This window comes from Apodemus sylvaticus, chromosome 2, assembly GCF_947179515.1.
Source record: "Apodemus sylvaticus chromosome 2, mApoSyl1.1, whole genome shotgun sequence".
Lineage (NCBI taxonomy): Eukaryota > Metazoa > Chordata > Mammalia > Rodentia > Muridae > Apodemus > Apodemus sylvaticus.
In genome coordinates, this window is record NC_067473.1 from 59227880 (window position 1) to 59253944 (window position 26065).

Here is a 26065-nt window from a genome sequence, read left to right on the forward strand (position 1 = left end):
TTCTGTATCCATTCCTTTGTTGAAGGACATCTGGGTTTTCTTTCCAGCTTCTGGCTATTATAAGTAAGATCGCTATTAACATAGTGGAGCATGTGTCCTTGTTATATGTTGGAGCATCTTTTGGTTATATGCCCAGGAGTGGTATAGCTGGGTCCTCAGGTAGTACTATATCCAATTTTCTGAAGAATTGCCAGACTGATTTCCATAGCGGCTGTACCAGCTTGCAAGCCCACCAACAATGGAGTGTTCCTCTTTCTCCACATCCTCACCAACATCTACTGTCACCTGAGTTTTTGATCTTATCTGAGTTTTGGTCTGACTGGTGTGAGGTGTACTATTAGGGTAGTTTTGATTTGCATTTCCCTGATGACTAAGGATGTTGAACATTTCTTCAGGTGCTTCTAAGCCATTCGATATTCCTCAGTTGAGAATTCTTTGTTTAGTTCTATATCCATTTTTTAATAGGATTATTTGGTTCTCTGGATTCTAACTTCTTGAGTTCTTTTTTATTAGCCATCTATGGAATGTAGGATTGGCAAAAATATTTTCCCAATCTATTGGTTGCCATTTATTCCTATTGACAATGTCCTTTGCCTTACAGAAGTTTTGCAATTTTATGAGGTCCCATTTGTCTATTGCTGATCTTAGAGCATAAGCCATTGGTGTTCTGTTCAGGAAATTTTCCCCTGTGCTCAAGTGTTCAGGGCTCTTCTCCACTTTCTCTTCTATTAGATCCAGTATATCTGGTTTTATGTGGATGTCCTTGATCCACTTGGTTTTGAGCTTTGTACAGGGAGATAAGAGTGGATCAATTTGCATTCTTATATATACCACCAGCTGAATCAGCACCATTGGTTGAAAATGCTGGTGTGTGTGTGTGTGTGTGTGTGTGTGTGTGTGTGTGTGTCCATGTCCATGTCCATGTGTGTGCAGCTGCCCAAGGAGGCCAAAAGGTTCCCTAGAGTTGGAGCTGCGGGTAGTTGTGAGCCCTCACATGTGGATGCAGGTAACCAAACTCTCTACTCCTGTGAAACAACAGCTGGTGCTCCTAACCTCTGAGCCATATCTCTAGCTCCTATAACACTTTCTGAGTGTTTTCAAATGTTCTGGTTTTGTTTTGTTTTGTTAATTTATTTAAATAGGGCTGGAAAGATGGCTCAGCAGCTAAGGGCACTTAATGTTCTTGGAGAGGACCTTGGGTTCAGCTCCCAGCGTGAACATCCCTAATTCTAGTTCCAGTTATCTAATGGCTTCTTCAAACCTTTCCAGGTCCTGAGCACATGCATGATACCAAACATGCATGCAGGCAAAACACCCACATACATAGAAAAAATAAGTAAATCTAAATTTAAAAACATAAAAGTGTTTGTGTGTATGCAAGCACAATGTGCTTGTCTATACAGCAGATGTGGAAGTCAGAAAACAACCTGTAGAAGAATCAGTTTTTGAGTTCTACCACATGGGTTCCAGAGACTACACTCAGATCATCAGGCTTGGCAGCAAATGGTAACATCTGCTGAGCAATCTCACTGACACCTTGCTATCTTTTTGAGGCAGGGTGGCTGGCCTCAATTCTTCTGATCCTTCTGACTTAGAGTCTAAGTGCTGGTATTGCATGTGTGCACACCACTGGATTTACAATGTACCACAATGTCCAGCTTTCCCATTCATATCTGAATGAATTATTTCATCATTCCAGTAATTAGGTAATATTATTATTCTCCAGTGTGTCAACTAAAATACTTATAGCTTTAATACAGTAACATTTCTCACTGATGTGGTTGCTATATAAAAATTTTAACGTACATGTATATTAGCTTGTTTTTGTGTTTAATTTCATTTTATATATACGGCTGTTTTGCCTGCATGTATGTAAATCTGCACTACAGGAGTGTTACAGTTATGAACTATGATGTAGGTACTAAGAATTGAATCTGGGTGCTCTAGAAGAACAGCCAGTACTCCTAACTGCTGAGCCATTTCTTCAGCCCTGTATGTCAGATTGTTAGTGAAAATATTATTGATTTTGATTTTTTTTGTATGTGGTATATGCATGCATGCATGTCTGTTCATGTGTATGCGGAGTCCAGAGGTTGACATCAAATATTTCCCATCACTTTCACTAACCCTGGAGAACAATTCAGCAAAACGAGCTGACCAGCAAGCCCAAGAATCTTCCCATACCCACCTCCCCTGCACTGAAATTTCAGATTTTCACCACCACACCCAGTCTTTTCAAGGGCTTGCTGAGGATCCAAACTTGCAACCTCATACCTTGCATGGCAAGCATTTTATACACTGAGCCATCCCCCCAGCCACTGTGAAATATCTTCTGAAAATTATATATACTAATAAACTTAAATGATCCATGATCCTGAGTTTTTAAGGCAAGAATTCTTTAAAATAATGTTGAGTATAAGCTGCCAACCAAATTTCTTTGATAATCTTCAATAGCTAATAAAAAGCATCTCATCAGATATAAAAGACTAAGGCTAACTTTTAGTCTAAAAGCAAATTTAATATATGTGCTTTATTTAGTTTAATTAATTAATTTTATTTTTATGGTATGCGCCTGAGTATATGTCTGTGCTCCTCATGCAAGCAGGTGTCCTCAGAGATCAGAAGAAGGCATTGGACTCCTTGGACTGAATTTGCAAGAGCACCTCGAGCCACCTCTCCAGTCCCTCCTTTTTTCCCTTAACTTTTAAATTACATTTGTTTGTATGTCTGTGTGTCTGTGTGGCACAATGCATGCATGGAAGTCAGAGGACAACTTTCAGAGCAAATTCTCCTATCATGTGAATCCCAAAGATTCAACTCAGACAGTTAGGTTTGAAAGCTGGCTGGAGCCTTTACCCACTGAACCATCGCACCAGCCCGTTATATACATTCTGGAATGGACAGAAGAATCCCAATAATAAAAATGCTGGGAGAAAAATATAATGTAACCTTTTAAAGTAGTAAAAAGAATACAAACTTAAAATTTCTCTCACAAAATGATGAAATTTTAGCCAAATTTATTAGAAAAATTTGAAAATACCAACACAATTGGCAAATCTGAGAACTGGTCTGTAGAATAATTGACATAAAGCCAGATCATCTACAGAACCAATTATTAAGAATGAAACTGTTTCATCAAAAATATGCAAATATATAAAAAACATTTTTTAGTTTTGACAGTGTCACAGTATTAAAAAAAAAAAGAATTATAGCAATCTACATTCTCAGTAAAGCCAAACAATTCAATCCTTTATAATCTAAGGTGTAAGGACTGTAGTAATTTTGAATATTTGAATATGTACAATTTGAGAGTGAATATACTTTATAATGGGAAAATTCCTGTATAAATAAGTTATAAAAATATGAAAGATATTAATATAATAAATGTCCAAAGTATAAAAATGTCATTAAACTACTAAGAATTATCTAAAAACAAGTTCACACATTTTTAAAAAATCAAAATAACATGAAAATAATAAAGATATTTATTTTAGGGTTTTTGAACTATAAGAATTCTTTTGTCACTTCTTTTTTGAGATTGTTTCCAGTTATTATTATGGTCATTTTCTGTGACCAAAAGTTCTAGTAACCTAAGAATAAAAAAATCACAGTTCTTTACAACACCCAGGCTTTTGAGTTCCTGTCAATGGCCTACCCAGTTTTCTGTTGCCTGGTGCCAAAATTTGATTATAATCTTTGCTTCAGCATTCTCCATCATCCTCTATATCGGTCATTACTCCACTGACTTTATTCCTTATTTCTTCAAGAAGTCTCTTTTGGTCTCCATTTCAACTTTATTACTAATATTCAAAGAAATGGAATTTGCATTGACTCTGATGATCTCTGTTCTAGAATTCATATATTGTACAGTTTTCTAATTCTCTTCAAATAAAAGCTTGTCAAAAGATCATACATAGTAATTGCTTAATTATTCTGTCAAAAAAATCCTTCTGACTTACTATGACTATGGAATTTTGTATTTCTAGTGAAAATGATGCCCCTGCCTTAAAAATCCATTCAAGTCACTCTCCAGATTAAGAACCTTTAAACTAGGGCTGGAGAGATTGGTTCCACAGTTAAGCACACTGGCTACTTTTCTAGAGGCCAGGGTTCAATTCTAAGCACCCACACAGAGCCTTAAAACCGCTGTTAATTCTGGTCCTATGGGATCCAACACTCTTCTACACTCTGATGGCACCAGGTACATAGATAATGCACAGACATGCATGCAGGAAAACATCCCCACACATAAAATTAATAAATGAGAAAAAATATTCTGCTCAAACTTAAATTCTTTCTTGGTGTTTTAGGAAAGAATTTTTCTTATACTGCCTAATCCCACTGCCTCAAAGAATGCCTTCTCACTGCTTGCTGTTCATCTTCATGTTGGCTCTGTATCCTCTTGTACAGTTGTGTTCCTTGGGTTTGCTTAACCTTCCTTTACCACGCATTCAAGTATTACCTTTCACAACTCTGAACAAATGGATCTCGCTCCCATTCTTTGACTACTGGTTTTCTGAATTCCCACAGTATTCTCCATGTGGCTCTGGTGCCTGCTGCTTTACACAATTCAACCACTCACAAATGCATGAAATGCCTTAGATACAGATTTCTCTCTCACTTATTCCCACCAATATGCTTAATATATAGTTCATGGAAGTGCATTTTTTAAGCACAGCATTCGGGAGGCAGTGGTAGGTGGATTTCTATGAGTATGAAGCCAGCCTTGTTTATACAGCAAGGTCCAGGCCAGTCAAAGCCATATAATGATACTCTGTCTCAAAAACAAATACAGACAAACAAATAAACAAACAAAAATGCAATTATTCAGGACTGGGCATCTAAATGATGCAGCATTTGCCTGGCATGGGCTCAATCCGAGGTACTACCCAACCCAGAACAAACTAAATCAAACCCAACCCAACCCAACCATCCTCAACACACACACACACACACACACATACACACACACACACATACACAGTGGGGGGAGGTTAAGAAAAAAAAAAAAAAACAAGCTACCAAAAGTTAACCAGGATGAGACAGATAATCTGGTTAATCCTATAACCACTAAAGATATAGAAGTCACAAGCTTCCCAAACAAGAATCCTTTGGCCCAGTCACTTTTGCTAAATCAGCTGGGAATATAACTCAAGGGTAATGTGCTTGCCTGGCATGTGCAAAGCTCAGGATCTGATTCCTTATAGTGCAAAAGAAAATAACTATAATATAATAATGATGACGACAAAGATACTGCAAACAGAAAAAGGGAGGAAGGGGGAGAACTTCAGAACAAACATCCCTCATGAGCTAGGAATGTAAAAGGAAGACTGCAAACCACAACAAAATGGATTGGTTTTAGTTATGCAAGGTGGACTCAACTTTTTTGTTTTGTTTTGTTTTGTTTTGGAGACAGGGTTTCTCTGTGTATAGCCCTGGCTGTCCTGGAACTCACGCTAGACCAGGATGGCCTCAAACTCAGAGATCCCCCTGTCTCTGCCTCCCAAGTGCTGAGATTAAAGGCGTGTGCCACCACTGCCCAGGCTTCAACTTTTATTTTATTTATTTATTTTTTTTTTTTTTTGGAGGGTTTTTTGGATTTGGTTTTTTCGAAACAGGGTTTCTCTGTATAGCCCTGGCTGTCCTGGAACTCACTCTTGTAGACCAGGCTGGCCTCGAACTCAGAAATCCGCCTGCCTCTGGCTCCCAAGTGCTGGGATTACAGGCGTGCGCCACCACCGCCTGGACAACTTTTATTTTTTAAAAAAATTGTATGTAGTGAGTGTTTTGGCTGCATGTGTGTCTGTGTACCAAATGCATGCCTAGTGCCTGCAACCAGAAGAGGATGTAGGAGTCCCTGATCTGGAGTTATCAACAGGTGTGAGGTACTATGAACGTCCTGAGCATCCAAAGCAGGTCCTCTGGAAGAGCAGCAAGTACCCTTCATCACTGTCTCAATGCTTGGAAAAACAAAAACAAAAACAAAAAAACAAAAAACCCACAACAGCTCTAGAGAAATGTGTCCATGGTGAAAAGCACTTGTTGCTCTTCAGAGAGCCGAATCCCATTCGCAGCACTTCCTCACATACAACTCACAGCCACTTCAAAATGAAGCTCCAGGGGACCTGACACTCTTTCTGGGCTCCAGAAGCACTGCACACATGTAACACAGACACACAGTGTTAAAGTAATGATGATGATGATGATAATAAATCATTTTAACAAATCTCACCATGGCCTGGGGCACAGGCCCACCCTAGTAAAGAACACGTGCCTAGCACGTATAGGCCCAGGCTTGGGGAAGGAAGGAGTACACACTTCTGAGCAAATGAGGAAAAGGAGGGTGACTTCCTCTAAGCCTGACACAGAATGCCAAAAAAAAAAAAAAAAAAAACCAAACCCAGCCACAGGTAACAAGCTAACATCACACTTAATGATAAAAACAGTATCTTTCCTACTAAACAAACTCAGGTCCAAAGCAAAGACAGCTGTTCTCACTAATCTTACTCAACAGTTATAGAATACTACACAATGAAGAACAGAAAAAAAGAAAAAAAAAAAACACCAAACTGGTAAGAACTTTTTGCAAATTTTTTATTTACAGATAGAATAACTATTTAGTTAAAAAAAAAAATCCACTGTACTAAATAAGTTCAGGGAGGTCACAAGATGTAAGATCAATATACAAAAACACATTTCTATACCATAATTGCAAAAAAACAAAACCACGTCTTTATATTGCTCAAAGAAACTAAACCCTGTGCAGTGGTTATTTAGCTTAACTGCATTTGTAATCACTTATGAGACACACCCCTGGTTATATTTATGACAGTGTTCCCAGAGACGGCTTACTAAAGAAGAAATAGCCACCCTGCATGTGAGCAGCAGAATCATGGCATGGGTTAGGGTCTCCAACTTAATAAAAAGAAGGAAAGGAAAGCAAATTGAGTGCCAGCATTTATCATTTTGCTTCCTAATGGCCACAATATGACCAGCCACATCATGCTACTGTGCATTCCCTGGATCATTAACAAAATACCCTCAAACTATGAGCAGAAATAAACCCTTCGTTCCTGAAGTTGCTCTTGTCAGGAATTTTGTCACCACAAAGCAACCGGGAAATGGAGGTAAAAGGGTCACAACGATAATTAAGGGAGTTCAAACATCTTACCAAGAGCCTATCTTGAAAATTAAGTAAGATAGAAAGTAAAAGAGAAGCTTTGGATATTGGCTCAATGGCAGAGTACATTCCTACTACCTAATGAGGTCCTTAGCTATAAACTGATAAAAGAAATAAAAGATTTAAATAAATAACTCAACAGCCATAGTCAGCTTACTGACTGGAAGGCCTAATACAGTAAAGACACATTCCCCAAACTCTGCTACAGGAATAATGCAATTCCTAGAAAATAAATATATAAAACAAAACCAGAAAAGCTTCTGCAGATACAGATGGAGCAAATCATAAATGTTATATGGGCAGGGGAAAATCCTAGGAAACCTAAAGCAGTTTTGTAAAGTCAGCCCAGTGGGAGAATTACTCAACACAATGTGGTACCGATGGAGAGAGATACAGACTGATGGAACAGAGTCGAAACATCAGAAAAAAAGGCTGCTTAAATATGCTCAACTGACATTTCTCAACCTGATGCAGAAATTCAATGGAGGAAAGAAAGCCTTCATAACAAATGATGCTGGAGCACTGATGTGGGGTGTAATCTGACTACACAGAAAGTATTAAATCAACTTGAAATGGACCACACATTTAAACAAAGTATGGTAGTGAAGCACTCTTAATACTTAGGAAGCAGGAAGACCGGAAGTTCAAAGCCAGAAAGTGTAACATAAGAAGACTGTCAGAACACTCTCACCCTTCCCACCACCACACACAAAGTAAGTAAATCGCCACCTCAGCCCTTCCAACCCCCTTTAACTTAAAGAAAAAATTCAGGAACTCAGCATTAGTAAAGGGTACTTAGAGGACACAAAAGTCTTATCTACAAACTTAAAACCTCATCAAAGCTTAACATTTTGATGAAAAAAAAAAAAAAATCATTGTACTACAAGGGATAGAAACCAAAGTCCTGTGCATGCTAGACAAGCCTTTCAGCACTGAGCAGAGCTAAACCCCACAGTTCCCAGATTAAAGTGCAGACTGGAGCTTAGAATAAACTGTTTGTCTAGATATTCCAGGCCCTGGGTTTAATCAACACTATACTACATTATAAAGAAAACAAAAATGGGGGGCTGGAGAGATGGCTCAGTGGTTAAGAGCACTGACTGCTCTTCCAGAGGTCCTGAGTTCAATTTCCAGCAACCACATGGTGGCTCACAACCATTTATAATGGGATTTGATGCACTCTTCTGGTGTGTCTGAAAGCAGCTACAGTGTACTCACATACATAACAACAACAACAAAAAGAAACAAAAATTAGAAATAAAAAAACTTGCTGGGTATGGCAGCTCACAACTTTAATCCACTCACTCAGGAGGCAGAGGTAGTCAGACCAGTGAGTTTGAGGCCAGCCTGATCTACAGAGCAGGCTCCATGACACCAAGGGTTACTGGAAGGGATGGGGAGGCTGTCTCAAAAAACAAACAAACAAACAAACAAACAAAAACAAAAACAAAAAAAAAGGAAGGAAGGAAGGAAGATCAGCTCTGTGAATAACACTAAAGATGATGTAGATATATTAGAAGCTGGGTAAAACATTTGCAAACTACTTTTTTGTGTGTGATACAGGGTCTCTATAGCCCAGGCTGATCTGGAACTAACTATACAGCCCATGCTGACCTCAAATTTGAAGCCTACCCCCACTCACCCCACCCCTCCTCCCAACCCCACCCCCACAATCTCCTAAGTACTCGATTACAGATGTGAGTACCAGAGACAGCTTGCAAACTAAATTTTTGACAAAGATTTTGTATCTGCAATATACAAATAATGTTCAAAACTCAAGAGGAAAAAGTCAATCCAACTGAAAAACAGGCAAAAAAAATTTACAATAGACCAATGTCTTCTGGGTTTGTGGGACATGTCTATAATCCTAGCAGTTCAGAGATGAGAGGATGTGAATTCAAAGCTAGCCTGATTGAGAACCCAGACTTCCAAACAAAACAAACAAAATATTTCAGTATCTTTAGCTATGAGGGACCTCAAACCACAGTAAAATATAATCACATCCTATCAACATGGCCACAGTAAGAATGCTGGTGAAATCAATGTCTTAGTGTCTTGTCCTATTACTGTGATAAAATACCCTGACAAAACTAATTTAACGGAGACAGGGTTTGTCTAATCTCAGTTTAATATACACCCGTTATGGTGGGATGGTCAAGGCAGCAGAAGCTGACCAGCAGGCCACACTGTCTGCTCCTGGGTAGAGGAGGAATGCAGCCCATGCTGCTCAACTCCCTTCTCTACTTACAGTCCAGGATCCTATCGGGGAATGACACCTCCACCCAAACAAAGTAGGGGGTCTATCCACCTCAATTAAATCATTCCCAAAGGCCCTCCTCACAGATGATTCTAGATTCTGCCAAATTGACAATTAACACTAACCATCAAACACAACAGAGAAACCAACAGGTGGTGAGATAATCTACAAAAGGAGATGAAATATTTGTGAACTATAAAGCTGTCAAAAACTTAGTATGTAGAATATATAAGGAACTCAAGATTAAAAAAATGAATTAAAATCAGCAAGAGACATGGAAAAACAATGTCATTCATTAGTCACAGAGTTGGGTGCATAGTTTAGTTAGTAGTATTTGCCCAAATCCCTGGTTTCAACCCTTAACATCACCATATGAAACCAGGTCTGTTGGTGTGTTCATGTAATCCCAGCACTCAAGAGGTGGAAGCAGAATGATCACAATTTCAAGGTCAACTTCAACTACATATCAAGTTCCAGGCAAGCTCGGGATACAGGTGACCACAGGTGACCATGTCACTATCAATCATCACCATCACCATTAATCATCACTATCACCACCACCATCATTACCATCAAACTAGACATGTAATTAACAGATGTCCCAACAATTTTACTTTTGGACATATTCCTAAAATGAAAACTTAAGTTCATGTAAAAATTTGAACATGAATGTTCAGAACAACTTTTCTAGTAAGAGCTAAACACTGAAAACAGTCCAACTGTCCCTGATCAGACACACTGTTGCATGGTTCCACAGTGGTTCATCTTTACCACAAAACACTAACTAGTAATTAAAAGAGACAAAGATTCTTTAAAAGACTAATCAATGTGATATGTAGGCTGAAAAGTTATTCCTATGGATTAATAAAAATCAAGGTAAGCAGAGCCAGTAGAAATTAGGCTTAGCTTCAAATTTTAATTCCCAACACACACACACACAAAATAAAGAGTACTGAAGTCCAGAAAACAACAAGATCTTTCTTTCAACCTATCAAAGTTATCCTCTCATTGAGCACCTAAGAATATAAAATTATTTGATCTCACCATCTTCTTCCTGCCTCAAATCTATATTTAGCTATAGCTATAAGGGTTTGGAAGTCTTTTGGTTTGGGGCTAGTTATCTTCTTTTGCCTTAATAGCCTCTATAAAACCATTTCTTCTCAACTCTAAAAGAACATTCATATGAATGTAGTTTCATATTTCCCAATGAGTACTGTTGTCCTTTTAAGTGGTTAAGAACAAATATTTTTCTAAAATATACTTGAGCTCAGAAGTCAGATTCCTTGGTTCTAGTACTAAGGCAAGAAAAGGTTGAACTCTGAAAATTTTAACCTTAAATTTCTTTATCAAAATTCTCCCAGGTGTGGCTGGCAATATGGCTCAGCCCTTAAAAGTACAGGCTACTCTGCAGAGGATCAGTTCTCAGTACCCATTGGTCAGCCCCGTCCACCTCCATCTAACTCCAGCTGCAGCACCCTCTTCCTGGCCTCTGCAGTCACCTACACACTAAACAAACAAACAAACAAACAAATGTATTTTAAGAGTAAAGCTGGGTAGTGGTAGTACATGTTTCTAATCCCAGCACTCAGAGGGACAGGCAAGTGGATCTCTGAGTTCAAGTCCACCCTGGTCAACAGAGAGCCTGCCAGGACAACCAGGACTAAACAAAATAACCCTGTCTAGAAAGACAAACAAAAAGAAAGAATAGAAGAAAGAAAAAAAGAAGAAGGAAATAAGTGTTTTCCAGACAGAGGCAACAGCCAGGGAAGGCTGCAGGCCTTTCTAGGATTCTTCCTGCCTTACTCCTTTCAACAGTACATGATAATAAGAGCTAGTACTTATGTATCACGGATGGCACAGTGTTTTATGCAGTTTTTAAAAAATTAAATAATTTAAACCTCACAGCAGGTCTGTGAAATAGACGCCTCTTTAAAAAATGTTTTTTAGAGTTGCCTATTATTTAATGCCATGAATATTTTGGCTCCACATGCTTATGTGTACCATATGTGTGTCTGGTACCAGAGGTCAAAAGAGAGCCCTAGACACTCTGGACCTGGAGGTATAGATAGCTGTATAATGCTAGGAACCAAACCCTGGTCCTCTGTAAGAGCAATAAGTGCTCTTAACCACTGAGATACCTCTCCAGCCCTGAGGTGCACCTTTTAAAAGATATACATTTATTAAGTTGTGGGATAAGTGAATGATACTCATATGGAAGCAAGAATTCAACTTATGGAAGTTAGTTCTTTCCTCTTACCATATGGGCTCCAAAGACTGAGCTTAAGTTCATTACACTTCATAGCAAGTGTCTTTACCCAGTGGGTCATCTTGATGGCCCATCTCCATTTGTAAAAATGGGAAAACAAAGACACAAAGAGATTAAGCAAATTTCCCCAAGATCACATAATTAACAAGGAGCAGGGCACTGGATCAGCATGTGTACTATGAAACCAACTTTTGTACTAAGAAACCTAAGAACATTCAGTACAAACTGCTTCCCATTTCTCTTCTTCAATAAATAGAAAATTCTCGAGTACTAGTCTAAGTCATTTTCTTACCATTTTCATAACTGAGTACCTTTTCTAGTTTCTCTCCATTACTATCTCCGTAACTTCCTGACAATCTGATCTATATCTCCATCCCAGTATGCTGAAGGTGTCCAATGATCTGTGGTAACTGCAATACCAAATCCAAGGATTCCTTTCTCTAGCCTCACTCTCCTTGAATAGTACTGGACTATGGCAACCTCCTTCCTTCTTGAAACTTCCCCGGTTCTCTAGAGTATCCTGGCTCTCCCTATTCAGATCTCTGATTTCTCTTATGGGAGTATCCCACAGAACATTAATCTCTTCCCTTTCTGCCCAACACTTCAACCTCTCCATCTTATTTCTACCTCTTCAACTTCTTTACCTATACCCCTGAAAGGTAGGAGCCCTAAAAACTGCACACCTGTCTCATTTTCTTAGCATTCTCACTACACAGGCCAGGCTGCCCAGGAACTAGGCTGGCCTTGAAGTCAGGCTTTTCCTTGCCGTAACCTCTTCAATGCTTACATAACAGGCCTGGGCCACCTTACTAGCCCTCGTTCTGTCTTAAATCTCATTTATCTGATATAAATTGAGGGTTTACTATGTGCCACAAGGACACTCAAAATGGTCTTGTAGGACTGGGGCCGTAGCTCAGTGTTAAAATACTTGCCTAGCTTGTGTGACACCCTTAGGTCAATATCCAGAATTGGAGAAAGAAAACAAACCAAAACTTTCCACTGAATATTTTACACACTCCTGACCTAAAACCTCCATCAACAAAGAGAAATGATGCCTTCTATCAACTACAAGTGCATACTGCTGCCTAGGCTAGAAACCTGAAAATCATCTTTATCTTATCTACTTGACATTGTTTTCATTACTCCTGGATTCAAAAGAAAGAAAGCCAGTTCCACTTCCTATGAAAACAAAACAAACAAACAAACAAACAAACAAAAAACCAAAAAAGTGATTAAATATAAAGACTTAACTTCAAAGTTCAAAGTATCTCGTTTCTTTCAAATGTATTCTAACAGCAAACCTTTATCCAGGGCTTACTAAGTGCTAAATACCATTCTAATAAATTAGCTCATTTATTATACAAAACAATCCTAGAACCTCTGTATAAATGATAAAACTAAGACACAAATTCAATTCGCAGCACCTACATTGCAGCTCCCAACTGTATGTAAACTCCAGTCTCAGAAAATATGACACCTCTTCTGTCAGCAGCATCCACACAATCCTTAAATATATATAGGTAAGCACCCATATATCATCTAAGACTGGGCATGGTGGTACACACCTTTATTTCCAGCACTGGAGAGGCAGAGGCTGATGGATCTCTGTGAGTTCAAGACTACCCTCGTCTATAGAGTGAGTCCTAAGCTAGATAATGTTCTAGTTCTAGGCTAGATAATGAGAACCTTGTTTCAAAACAGAAACATAATAAAAATCATCTAAGTTAGTCCTTTATCCCAAATACTTAAGAGTTTATTTATTTTAGTATCATGACAAGTTTGTGTCATGATTGTGTGTGTGAGTGTGTGTGTGTGTGTGTGTGTGTAAGAGAGAGGGAGAGGGAAAGTCAGAGTCCAGAAATTCAGAGAGAGACAGACAGGCAGGCAGGCAGGCAGAGACACACACACACCAGAAGTTCCAGGCAGTTGTCAGCCATCTGATACAGGTACTAGGAACCTAACAGCTCCTGGAAGAACAGGAAATGCTTTATCTGCTGAGTCATCTATCTCAAGTGTCACATTCTAAACTTTTAAAATCACTTTTTTCTTTCTTTTCTATTTATTTATTTATTTATTTATTTGATGCAGGGTCTCACTCTATAGATTTGGAATTCAGTATGTAAATCAGGCTGTTCTCAACCTTCCGGCAATCCTCCTGCCTCTGCCTCTTGATGGCTGGATTAAAATAAGCATGACTCATGGTTCTAGAATTCAGCAATAAAAAGCAGAGTCTAGGGCCGGCAGAACGCGTGATTAGTGCATATGAGGAATCCCAATATCAAAATGAAAAAAGAAAACAGCAATCATCCTTAAGGGTCTCCTGTTGCCTTAAAGTTATTAGTAAGAAGAATAATGATGCCTGAGTCCTCACTGCTAATATGAATAAATGTTTCTCCTAAACCAAACTATCTACCTTGCAAAATCCCTGTGTGTGTGTAATAATCTGCCCAACACCTATATACTTAAAAATAAGAAGTCAAGCAGCTACAAAGATGGCTAAGTGGCTGAGAATACGTCCTGTTCTTTTAAAGGACCTGTTAGATTTGCACCATGCACATGTCAGGTGCCTCACAACCATTTCTAACTCCAGCTCCACCCTGTGCCCCCAGCCTGTGCAGACAGCCACTGAGATGGCATACATGCAGAAAAGCACAAAAAACAAAAAACAAACAAACAAAAAAAAACACAAAGAAAAAGATTTTCCTTCACAAATTCAATCTTAAAATCAAAAATTAACACATTAAAATCCCTGCTAAAAATAATTTCCCAAAGAGAAGGCAAACTGTGTTTACATTTAACAACCATGACCAAATACATAAAAGTTTGTTGGTTTTTTTTTTTAAGGCCAAAATAGTTCAGCTAGACATGGTAGCACATGCCCATAATCCCAGCACTATGGAGCTGAAGCAGCACGTTTGAAGCCAGACTGGACTATATACAGCAAGACCCTGTCACAAAAGAGCAAGACTCAAATAAGGACAAGATAATTAGCTCTACACATTACAAAAACGAAAGAGCTCTAAGGATAGGGGATGTGTCAATCAGATCATAGGCCGCATGTCCCTGAGGTGCCTAGAGAAGATGTGTTTCAGAGTTCAAATTTTGGGGAAAGTCTAGAGAATATACGTACACATAATGAGACAAATCAAAAATTGATAGCATACAACCATAAACATAAAATGCATTTATATTTCATATAGACCTTAAATGTACAGACTTGATGATATCATAAGAAAAGCTTTTGGTTTCAGTGTATCTACCTGCCTTTGACTGTGCTCTGTAATGTGAGGGCAGTGTGGAACTTTCCACAACGGCTGTCATATTAGTGCTCCAGCTTCAGATTTGGGAGTATTTTGTAAATTGAAGTTAGTGATGAAAAATTTGCACTTCTCAATAATGTACTATATTATATCTTTGTTTCTATCATTATTAATATTATACAAATCCTACAATAGTCATGGCATTAAGATAGATCCTAATATTTATAACACAAGAAAGAAAATGACTGGTAAAAGTAAGTGTAAATTTAAAATTCTAAGCACCTTGGGCTTCAGAGAGTTTCAGCCTTAACTGTGAGAATCTTTGAGATCTACAAGTTAAATTCAGCATAAGAATTAATACCTTAGATATTAAAGGAAGCAAGAAATAAAAGTAAATATATTTAATATTCATCTACCATTTACAAAGCTAAAAGAACATACACACTTTAAAACACTAAGTAAGAGGGCTGGAGAGATGGCTCAGTGATTCAGAGCAGTGGCTGGTCTTGCAGAGGTCTCGGGTTTGATCCCAACACCCGCAAGACCGATCACAGCCACGGAAACTCCTGTTCCAGGGGATCTGATATCCTATTCTGACCTCCACAGGGACTAGGCACACATGCAAAGCAAAGCATTCACACACAACAAAATAAAGATATAAAACAAACAAACAAACACAAAATGAACTGGGTATGGTGGCACACAACTTAATCCCAATACTGGGGGGTGGAGGTGGAAGCAGGACATCGGGTTCAAGGGTTATCCTGTGCTACAAAATAACTTTTCCAGGGCTGGTAAAATGGCTCAGTAGATAAAGGTACTTGCTACCAAACCTGATGACCTGAGTCTGACCCCTGGAATCCAAATGGTAGAAGGAAAGAACTGACTCCCAAAAGCTATTCTCTGAAATCCACATGTACCCCATGGACTCCATATGCTCACACAAGTACACAATAAATAAACAAAGTGTTTTTTAAAAAGATCAAAGCCGGGCGGTGGTGGCGCACGCCTGTAATCCTAGCACTCTGGGAGGCAGAGGCAGGCGAATCTCTGAGTTTGAGGCCAGCCTGGTCTACAGAGTGAGTTCCAGGACAGCCAGGGCTACACAGAGAAACCCTGTCTCGAAAAAACCAAATCCAAAAAACAAAACAAAACAAAACAAAAAAAAACAAAAAAAATTAAAAAGATCAAAGTGATTTTCAGGTTAGCCTGAGTTAGGTAAGATTCTACCTCCAGAAAGTAAGAAAATGCAAAGGGTTGGGGGATGTATGTAGCTAATAGTCCAGCACTTGCTAGCATAAGCAAGGCAAGGGAGAAAGGAGAGAGGAGGGGAGGGGGGGAAAGTTTAAAATGTGAAAAATTCCTTCACAAAATGAAGCATGCTGTCTAGAAAGACACAATATTTGAAACTGACTTAATGAGGGTCAACAAATTGAATAAAAGGTTCAAGGGTCTCAGCTGGGCAGTGGTGGCACACGCCTTAATCCCAGCATTTGGGAGGCAGAGGCAGGCAGATTTCTGAGTTCAAGGCCAGCTTGGTCTACAGAGTAAGTTTCAGGACAGCCAGGGCTATACAGAGAAACCCTGTCTCCAAAAAAGCAAAAACCAAAAAAAAAAAAAAAAAAAAAAAAGGTCAAGGGTCTCAGAACAGCAACCACACACACCATTACCACACACACAAAAAAAAGGCTTGATTGTCAACCAGATTGTTAAAGTCTGTGTGCACTGGCCTGTGCTCATGTATATGTGTATGTGTACAGGTACATACAGAAGCCATAGACAGGCATCAGGCATCTTCTTCAGCTGCTCTCTAACTTACACACTAAGACACAGTTTCTCACTGAACTTGGTGCTTAAGGATTCAGCAAACTCCAGGGATGCTCCTTTCTCAAGCCACTCAGCTGGGTTAAGATGCCCAACGTGCATCAAAGTAAATCCAAGAATAAATTTTCATTTCACATGTCTTTAATACATTATCCTGCGGACCTTAAAACCCTACTCATCCTTAAGGGAAGATGGAGCCTTCAATATTGAATGCCCCTATTCATCAGAATTTCCTGCCATTCGTTCTGCCTCATCAAGCCATCACTGAACCATAAAGATACCCAATAATATTTCTTGAGTGCAATTATCCAAATATAGGCATGTTATATCTTATCTGTACTAATAAACACATAGAAACAGATGAGATAAAATTTCTCACTGTAGTGAGCAAGCATTGTGGCACACACTTGTAACCACCTCAGCATCATAGGAAGTGCTTACAGGTAGAAATTTCATCGGAAGTTCAGCAACTTTGTAGCTCATAGGGACAGGGGGAAAAAGGTGTTTACTTTTTTTACTATCTTAATGTTTCTTTGATTTCCTCACTATTCTCCAGTGAATGAATAACTAAAATCATTTTTAAAACCTGAATTTCTTTTCTTAGATTATTTGAGTAATCATGTATCACTTCTTTTCTGAAAACCCACCCTATACCAGCCACAACTACACTACCCTACGGGGGCAGCTCATGCACGCCAGCCTAGGTAACAAGAGACTCCAGCTATGGGCAGATAAGAGTGCCCATGTATAGACTATAAAGGACAAACACAATGTAATTCCTTAGTCTTATGCTCTAAGTCCAGTTTCACTTTGAGACTTGGGAAGCTGAAGAGAAGAGACTTGGTACTCAGCTGTTTACTGCCCTTGCAGAGGACCTAAACTCAGTCCCTAATACCAGCATCAGGAGGCCATGACACTCCAGCTCTAAGATTTCCAACTCCCTCTTCTGGCCTCCAGAGGCACCATACATACTTAGCACATGCACATACACACATACATACATACATAAAAATAGATCTTTAAAAGAAAGATCATGATATACTACCAAATCCTGCAGAATTTCCACCTCAATGTTTTAATATTCCTCAGAGTAGCTTTTCAACTGGTCTTTAATATTTCAAACAAAACTTGGCTGTAACCCCAAATTATTCAACACAGTACTGAAAGAATTAATCTTTTTAAAAGACACCACCTGACCCTTACCAACTTTTTGGGGGGTAAGGTGTTCTTAGCTGCTTCACACATTGAATCCAACCTTATCCTAAACTTGAACTTCATAAATCAACCTTACTTTACTTATATAAAACAATCTGCTACGATTCCCTCAGAGTAACACGTTCTTCCACAAAAACAAACTTCTTACAACCCCTCACAGCAAGCTGTTCCCCATCTCCAAGTGTCTGCTCGGGCTTCTATCCCCATTGGAGTGTGGGAAATACTCCTCTGGAGATGCTCTGAAGACACACAGAGTTCATATTCTTTATCTATATCCTACTTTCTTCAGGAAGCCTCATCCCTACAACTCTGATGTGAAGTTAAATGGCCTAGAGTCTTTGTATTATATACATTATTTGAACACTGCTCTGGACAGTGCTGGTTATACTATTATAAAGTAATCTTGTCAAGATAAATGCAAACTGTCACTTTCCAGCATGTGGATCTATAATATGCACTCAGCTATTTGAAAAGCTGACTGAATGATCCTGATTAAAATTCAAAGTATTTTATTATGTCGAAAGAGTTCTATTCTAGTACAAAAGAAAATAATGTGATGGCTAGGATTTGATTCAAAGTGGTGCAGGGCAGAGAGTAGCTGGGAGAAAGGTAAAGTGAGTGGGACAGAGATGAAACCAAAGTGCTGATAATCTTCAAGGCTCAGTGACAGCTTCACCATACATAATCCATAGTCACTTTGTATTTGCAGAAAATGTTCACAAGGTTTCAATTTTTAAAAAGGACTTGGGCTTAGACTATAGCTGACTTGTAGAACACTTTACTAGTATATAACCTCTAAATTCAAATCCCAGCTCCCTGCCCCCATTAAAAAAAAAGCTTAATATTGTCTTAACTTCATTTTAAATATACATAAAACACATTGTAATACCTTTTTCAGGGGGTTATTGCTGTTGTGGATCCTGGTGTCTCCAAATACTGACATTAGTGGTCTACAGTACCACGCCTAGCTACAGTTGAGAGAGCAAGAGAGTGAGAAGAACAAGACAGACAGACAGACAGACAGACAGACAGACACACAGACACACACAGACACACACACACACACACACACACACACACACACACACACACACACACACACGAGTGATTCTTGAATCCATGATCATGATGCCTCACTCCAAAGTAGCTAGGATTACAGATCTGTAACACCAGGCCTAGATTCTAGATTTTAATTAACTTCTTTACCCAACAAATATCTAGATCTCCACTGACCATAAAAGAAAGTTTTCTAGAAAGATCCAGTCTAACAAGGAACTTGCAGCACTTTTATTTTTTCCTACAAGTTAATGAACAGTAAATTGGAGGGATATATGGCATCAGAATGTTAAAAGTCTCCATGAGAAGCAAAATTAATCTTACCAACAAAGCAATACTGTCTATATTACACATTTTTATTCAATTTTAGCATCCACAAAATGGTCCAAACAATTGCTGAAAGTTAAAAAAAAAAAAAAAAAACAGGAACTGGAGAGATGGCTCAGCTGTTAAGAGCACTCACTGCTCTTCCACAGGTCCTGAGTTCAATTCCCAGCAATCACATGGTGGTTCACAACCATCTGTAATGAGATCTGATGACCTCTTCTGGTGTGTCTGAAGACAGCTACAATGTACTCACATACATAAAATAAATCTTAAAAAAAAGAAAAGAAAAAAGTCATACATAAAATATGGAAAGCAGAAAAGTATTTTTTAAGTTTTTTTTAAAGATTTATTTATTTTATGTATATGAGTACACTGTAGTTGTACAGATGGTTCTGAGCCATCATGTGGTTGCTATGAATTGAACTCAGGACCTCTGCTTGCTCTGGCTGTAAGTACACTCCAGAAGAGGGAGTCAGATCTCATTATGGATGGTTGAGAGTCATCTTGTGGTTGCTGGGATTTCAACTCAGGACCTTTGGAAGAGCAGTCAGTGCTCTTAACCACTGAGCCATCTCTTCAGCCCCTAAGTTTTTTGGGTTTTTTTTTGGGGGGGGGGTTGTTTGTTTGTTTTTTAAGTGGAGTAAAAACTACTACAATCAAGGCTTACTAAATAAGCTAAGTTTAAATAACCAAAGTCAGCCAAGGAAGGAAGATGACTGTTGATGTGTACTCACGTGGCGTTTTCCAGCCACAAGTAGCTATGATTTCACTAGGTTAGAAATACTGGGATAAAGCTTTTATAATTATCAATTGGTTCTGAAATTATTGTATTAGCATCTTGTATATTGTGATATTACTGATACATATATCTGATTGGTTAATTAAGCTTTTAAGAGTCTTGATTCTACTGGGTTAGCAGTTCTATTTGGTTACTGGAGTGTGGGACCGTGTTGTCACAGGGGATTGTGACAGAGAGGGAGCTAGTGGCTCGCAGGATGAGAGAGCCAGATGTTGTGGGGACCAGCTCCAGAGAGTTGGCAGCAGTGGCAGGTGCGTCAGAGTGTGGTCTGACCCTGTGGAGAGTTGGTGGGTTCCCATAACAGTCAGCTCAGTAAGTTCATAATATAAAGACACCTGATCTAAAGACATAATTTAAAGACAGTGAACCTATGAAACAGGTTTCTACATCATTAGAAAATAACATCTTATGGAGATAAGGAAAACCATGCTCATAAATTTCTAGGTATTTGGCTTAGACAAGGTATCTGTTACTATTAGGGAATATTAAATCCCTTGGATATAGCTACCATTCAAATTCAATCACTGCCTTCATCATCAGTTGTGAATTCCTTCTACAAACAGTAATACAAACCTAGTATTTTTAAGCAATTTTTTTTTCTTCAATTACATTGGGTTTTTTGAAGTATGGTTCTGAGCTTTTCCCCCTCCACCTTTTGTTGTTTGTTTGGTTTGGTTTGGATGAAACAGGGTCTCACGGTGTAGTCCTGGTTACTCTGGAACTTACTATATAGACTAGGCTGACCTCAAACTCAGAGACCTCTGCCTCCCAGATGCTGGGACTAAAGGTATATGCCACTATGCCTGGTAATTAACCATTGCTTTTACACAATGTTTTACACATTGCTTTGCACACAGGCCAATTTGGTCATTTTAGATTTCTAATTCTATTCCATAACTGCTTAACTTCTTAAAAGATGAGAATTTTTAATGACTATAACAAACAAAAAGTTTTGAACAGATATGTAACACATATGCTATGCACATAGCAAGGCTTAACCACGTAAAGCCTGAAACAGGAGACCTTCCCTACATAAACAAACAACTTAACAGTGAAGAAGTCATCCTCACAGATGTACTCAGACAAAAAGGAAAAACATCTCACACTACCTTATACTTTTACATCTTTACTTTGTTTTCCTCTTCCAATAAAAGAAAATCATGCTAGTAAATTACAGTGATGCAGCTAAGTGGTAATATACTTGCTTCATATGCACAGACCTGAAATGTGTTCCTTTTTTTAAAAGATTTTATTTATTTATTTTATGTATATGAGTATACTATAGCTATACACAGATGATGGTGACCATCATATGGTTGCTGGGAATTGAACTCAGGACCCCCGCTTGCTCCGCCCAAAGATGTATTTATTATTATATGTAAGTACACTGTAGCTGTCTTCAGACACACCATCTGACAAGAGGGTGTCAGATCTCATTACGGATGGTTGTGATCCACCATGTGGTTGCTAGAATTTGAACCCAGGACCTTCGGAAGAGCAGTCAGTGCTCTTAACCACTGAGCCATCTCTTCAGCCACCACCACCACCACCACCCCACCCCACACACACCCGAAATATGTTCCTTAGCATGAAAATACTTTACTAAACTAAACTTAAGGGACCAAAAACAGTGTTAAAATTGTCCATAAACAACTCTGGAGGGAACAAAGATAAAACAAGCAAACCAACAAACAAACCCACCAAATTTAAAGAACCAGGATGGGAGAAAATGGCTCATACAGCATTTATTTTTTTTTTATTTTTTTCCGAGACAGAGTTTCTCTGTGTAGCCCTGGCTATCCTGGAACTCACTCTGTAGACCAGGCTGGCCTCGAATTCAGAGATCCGCCTGCCTCTGCCTCCCAGAGAGCTGGGATTACAGGCGCGAGCCACCACCGCCCGGCTCATACAGCATTTATTTTACAAGTATGAGGACCTGGGCTCTGTCCTCAAAACTCTCTGGGCATGGTGTGTACTTGCAATTCTAGCCCCAGCTAGGCAAAGACAGGAGGAACCCTGGAGTTTAAGAGACTCTGTCCACCTTCCTAAAGTTGAGACCTAACTATGTTCTCTGGCCTACCCACATATGAATCTATATGAACACAGAAATGCACACATGCAGAAACACACATTTTTTTTTTTTAAATTGTGAAAGAACAATGTAGCAGAACCTACTAGATAACTACATTTGAAAATGCTGGCAATCTTTACAATCACACTCTTTCAACTAAAGAAGTCTACAAAATGAGATTAAAAATTATTTTGAAATAAACTGTGTAAATACCCACATACCCACAACCTGATCAAAGCAACAGATTATGCTACCATAACTAGTGAACTCTCAACTTCTGAGAAACAAAAATACAGTAAATCTTTAAGTTACCAGGTTTCATGCAACTTTTTTTCAAGAATGGGTATTTGTAGAGTTTTCCTAATAACTCTGAGGGAACATAAAGTTTATAAAATGTTAGAATGTGTTACCAAGTTTTATCTGATACATGTTATTCCAGTGGGATGAAAACCATTTACAAGTTCCATTTAGATTAAAAAAATCCTTTGGGGAATATATGTAGCACATTCTAGTTATACTGTTTCTAGAACAGCAAAAACCTCTATAACCTATTTCCCTACTGTTTTTGTTTCAAAACCAACTTAGCTCACTATACTTCCTTTACAAAAAGTCAAGGTGATTATATAGGTAATGACAAAACTATCTGAATTTTCGGCAGAAACTAAAGCTTTCACAAATTTACCCTATCTCACAGTCTACAAAAACAATAACATAGTTGAATCAAGAATTACTTGCAGTCACATTAAAAAAAAAAAAAAACTCATTAAAGTAAAACAGGGAATAGGAAGACAGAAAAGCTTCTAAAAACCAAACTGCTTAAATGAATTGTCTTTCATTCTCTTAAGACACAAAATTCTTTTTACAGAAACACTCTCCTGAAAGCCACTGTCTAATGTGCAGGAGGCCACTTATTGCCATGGTCTAGCCTAGTACTACACAAATAACTAAGTAAAACTCTCCTAATGCTAAGAGCTCGCCCTTTGGCAATGCCCTCTATCTTTTACAAAACAGTGAGTTATCCAGTACTGGTCACACGGTAGCTCACATGTGTAAGTCCAGGCCAAGGGAGCTGAAGCAGGAGGACCACCCTGTGCTTGAAGACGACTTCGTTTACACAGTCAGTTCCAGGATAGCCTGAGCTATACATAGTTAAGACCTTGTTTCAAAACAGCAAAAACAAAGTAATGGGCTGCAAACTATCTCTAGTATTTCCATTTAGAAGGACAATTTTATTTTGTATTTTGCTGTTTGATTACATCTCTCATCCTAATCAAATTAAAGGTTTCTTGATGCAAGTTTCAAAAAATGATATAGTAAACCAACTTTAGATAACTCATGTTTGAAAACCTTATACAAACAACCTATTCATTTGAAGACTTTGACTATTCAACTTGCAGAAAGAATTCCAAAGTATCAAAGAAAATCATTAAGTATGAAGCCTCCATATTGAATGATACAAATAAAAACTACACAAAAATATAAATTTCAGTTTACTTCCTCCTGTCATTGTGTCAAAGCACTTCCTTTATGCTAGAAGCAAGAATTTTATGATCCCAGAGGAGGAGAAATTACTTAAGATATTTAGTGAGCCAAATAGCTTTACAAAAGAAAAGATGTATTAAAAAAGTCACTCACGCCCTTCTATCAGACAGTCTTCTCCTTAGAACATACTGCTTACAATTCAGGCAAGTATGACTGCCAAGAGTATCTAGACAAGATTGTTCAAAGTGGCAAGCTTTTCCACCAGTATCTACTTTTTACTTGGAGTTAAAGACAAGGTATTGATAAACTAAATGAAAAGGTTTATTTTCTTTTTAACTTCAAGGTATAACTAAAAACAAGGTATGCTTATATAAAATGCTTCCAATTTTCAGAAGAATAGGGATTTATTCAGTTTTGCCAAATTGAGGCTTAAGTGGCTGAAATAAAGAGCTTTGGCCATGCGCGACAAGATGAAGAGTCAGGTACATGTCTACAAGTTCAAGGCCAGCCTAGTCTACATTGCTGGTCAGTCAGAGCTACATGAAGAACCTGTCAAGAGAGAGAGAAAGAGAGAGAGCGAGAGAGGGAGGGAGAAAGGGAAGAGGGAGGAAAGGAGGGAAGAAGGGAAGAAAGAGAGAGGGAGGAGGGAGGGAGGGAGGGAGGAAGAGAGGAAGGGAAGGGAAGGGAAGGGAAGGGAAAGGAAAGGAAAGGAATGGGGAAAGGGAAAAGGGAAAGGAAGGGAAGGGGAGGGAAGGGTAGAGGAGAGGAGGAAGGAAAAGAAGGAGGAGGAGGAAGAAGAGGAAGGAAAAGCTTTATGAGCAACTTTCCTAATCTTAGTTTACATTTTTAAAAACTTTTTCAGAGTAACTTAATGTAACATCAAGTATAAGAATATTGTACTTTCAAGTGTAATTTACTGGTGAAATATATAAAATTTGCAATAACTTAGTACTGTGCAAAAATGACTAGAGAAACTGCATTTGTATTTACACCTAAGTTGTTATTACTATTTTTCCCCAATAAGAGTCATACTACATTCTGAGACTGTAACTGTGACTTTACATATTTTTACATATATATTAAGAATACAATGTCTTATGCTCAAACTTGACATGTGTTTATCTGACCTATATAATCCTATTTGCTGTTCTGGTAATTCTTTATGTCATTGTGGTGTATTATAGCAAAGATGCTAACTTCTGGTTACACAAACTAGCACATTTCAATTCTGCTTTCACTATATTGCAGAAACCATAACCACCCCTTGCTCTTAGGTTCCTAGTTCTTATTACAGGTAATAACAGCTAAGTACCATTGAAAGCATGCATATGTACAGCTTTGTGACTTCTTTTCTCAGCCCCCTTCTTTTCTATGGAAAAAAAAAAAGGAATTTAAGTTTACCCCAAAATATCAACCTCTCTTCATACATACCCAATGTTTTTCCATAGAACTTATTCTGATTATGCCTACTCTAGAAATATCAAAAGAGGGAATTTCCCAGATTGAGGGGGGGTGGGAGTCAAATTTACACCCATCACAAATAAATGTTATCAATTAACATAAACATCAATATAACGGAACCAATAATTGATACAAAAGGAATCTGTAACCCACATATAATTAAAATACCGTTTGTATTTGCATGTAATGTTCAGGGATGGATTCTGTGTGTGTGCCAGGTTCACCTGGTTTTGAAATGCTAAACTGATCTTTATGGGTATAATCAGAGACAACATCAAGTGTCCTGAGGAAAGGCAATTCAGGAGAATGTTGAGCGGCATGGAGAGGGTCGAAAATGAAAAGAGGGGTAAAAAGACAGCGAATGAGCAACAAAAGATCACAAAAAAGCAAAACATTCCTTTCCTGAGTAGCCCGAAGAAAGATCTTCTCTCTTAACGTTAATAGTCTCCTACTCACTTCATTCACTTCCTAACTTCTTTACTTTTCAAGGAACAACATGGGGCATCATCTCCCCTTATCTGGGAGTGTGTGCTCAAAGAATCTGCATTGGAAAGAAGGGAAGGAACCAACAATTCTCAAGTGGGTTAAGAAACAGGTGGGTTACACGGAGCAACGGAGCCGCAACATGATTTAGATACTCACGAGGTGTCTTTAAGATGACAGAGGTGGTTAAAGGAGACACACATCGGAATCAACTCGGGTCTGGCAGACAGACTGGGGGCTGACTGCAAGCACCAGAGGGAGGCAGAGGCTAGATCCAGAGCAGCCTCATTGGAGGGGATGGGGCCAAAAAAAAAAAAAAAAAAAAGGAAAAAAACCAGCAAGCAGGACCGGTGGGCAGTGAGCAGCAGCAACACCCGTCAGAGT

At 38.6% G+C, this 26065-nt stretch overlaps 1 protein-coding gene across 6 annotated transcripts in view; it reads right to left on the bottom strand.

Moving 5' to 3' along the window:
* Cnot4 (CCR4-NOT transcription complex subunit 4) overlaps positions 1-26065 on the bottom strand; it is a 106375-nt gene that overhangs the window by 79660 nt on the left and 650 nt on the right. The window lies entirely within an intron of this gene.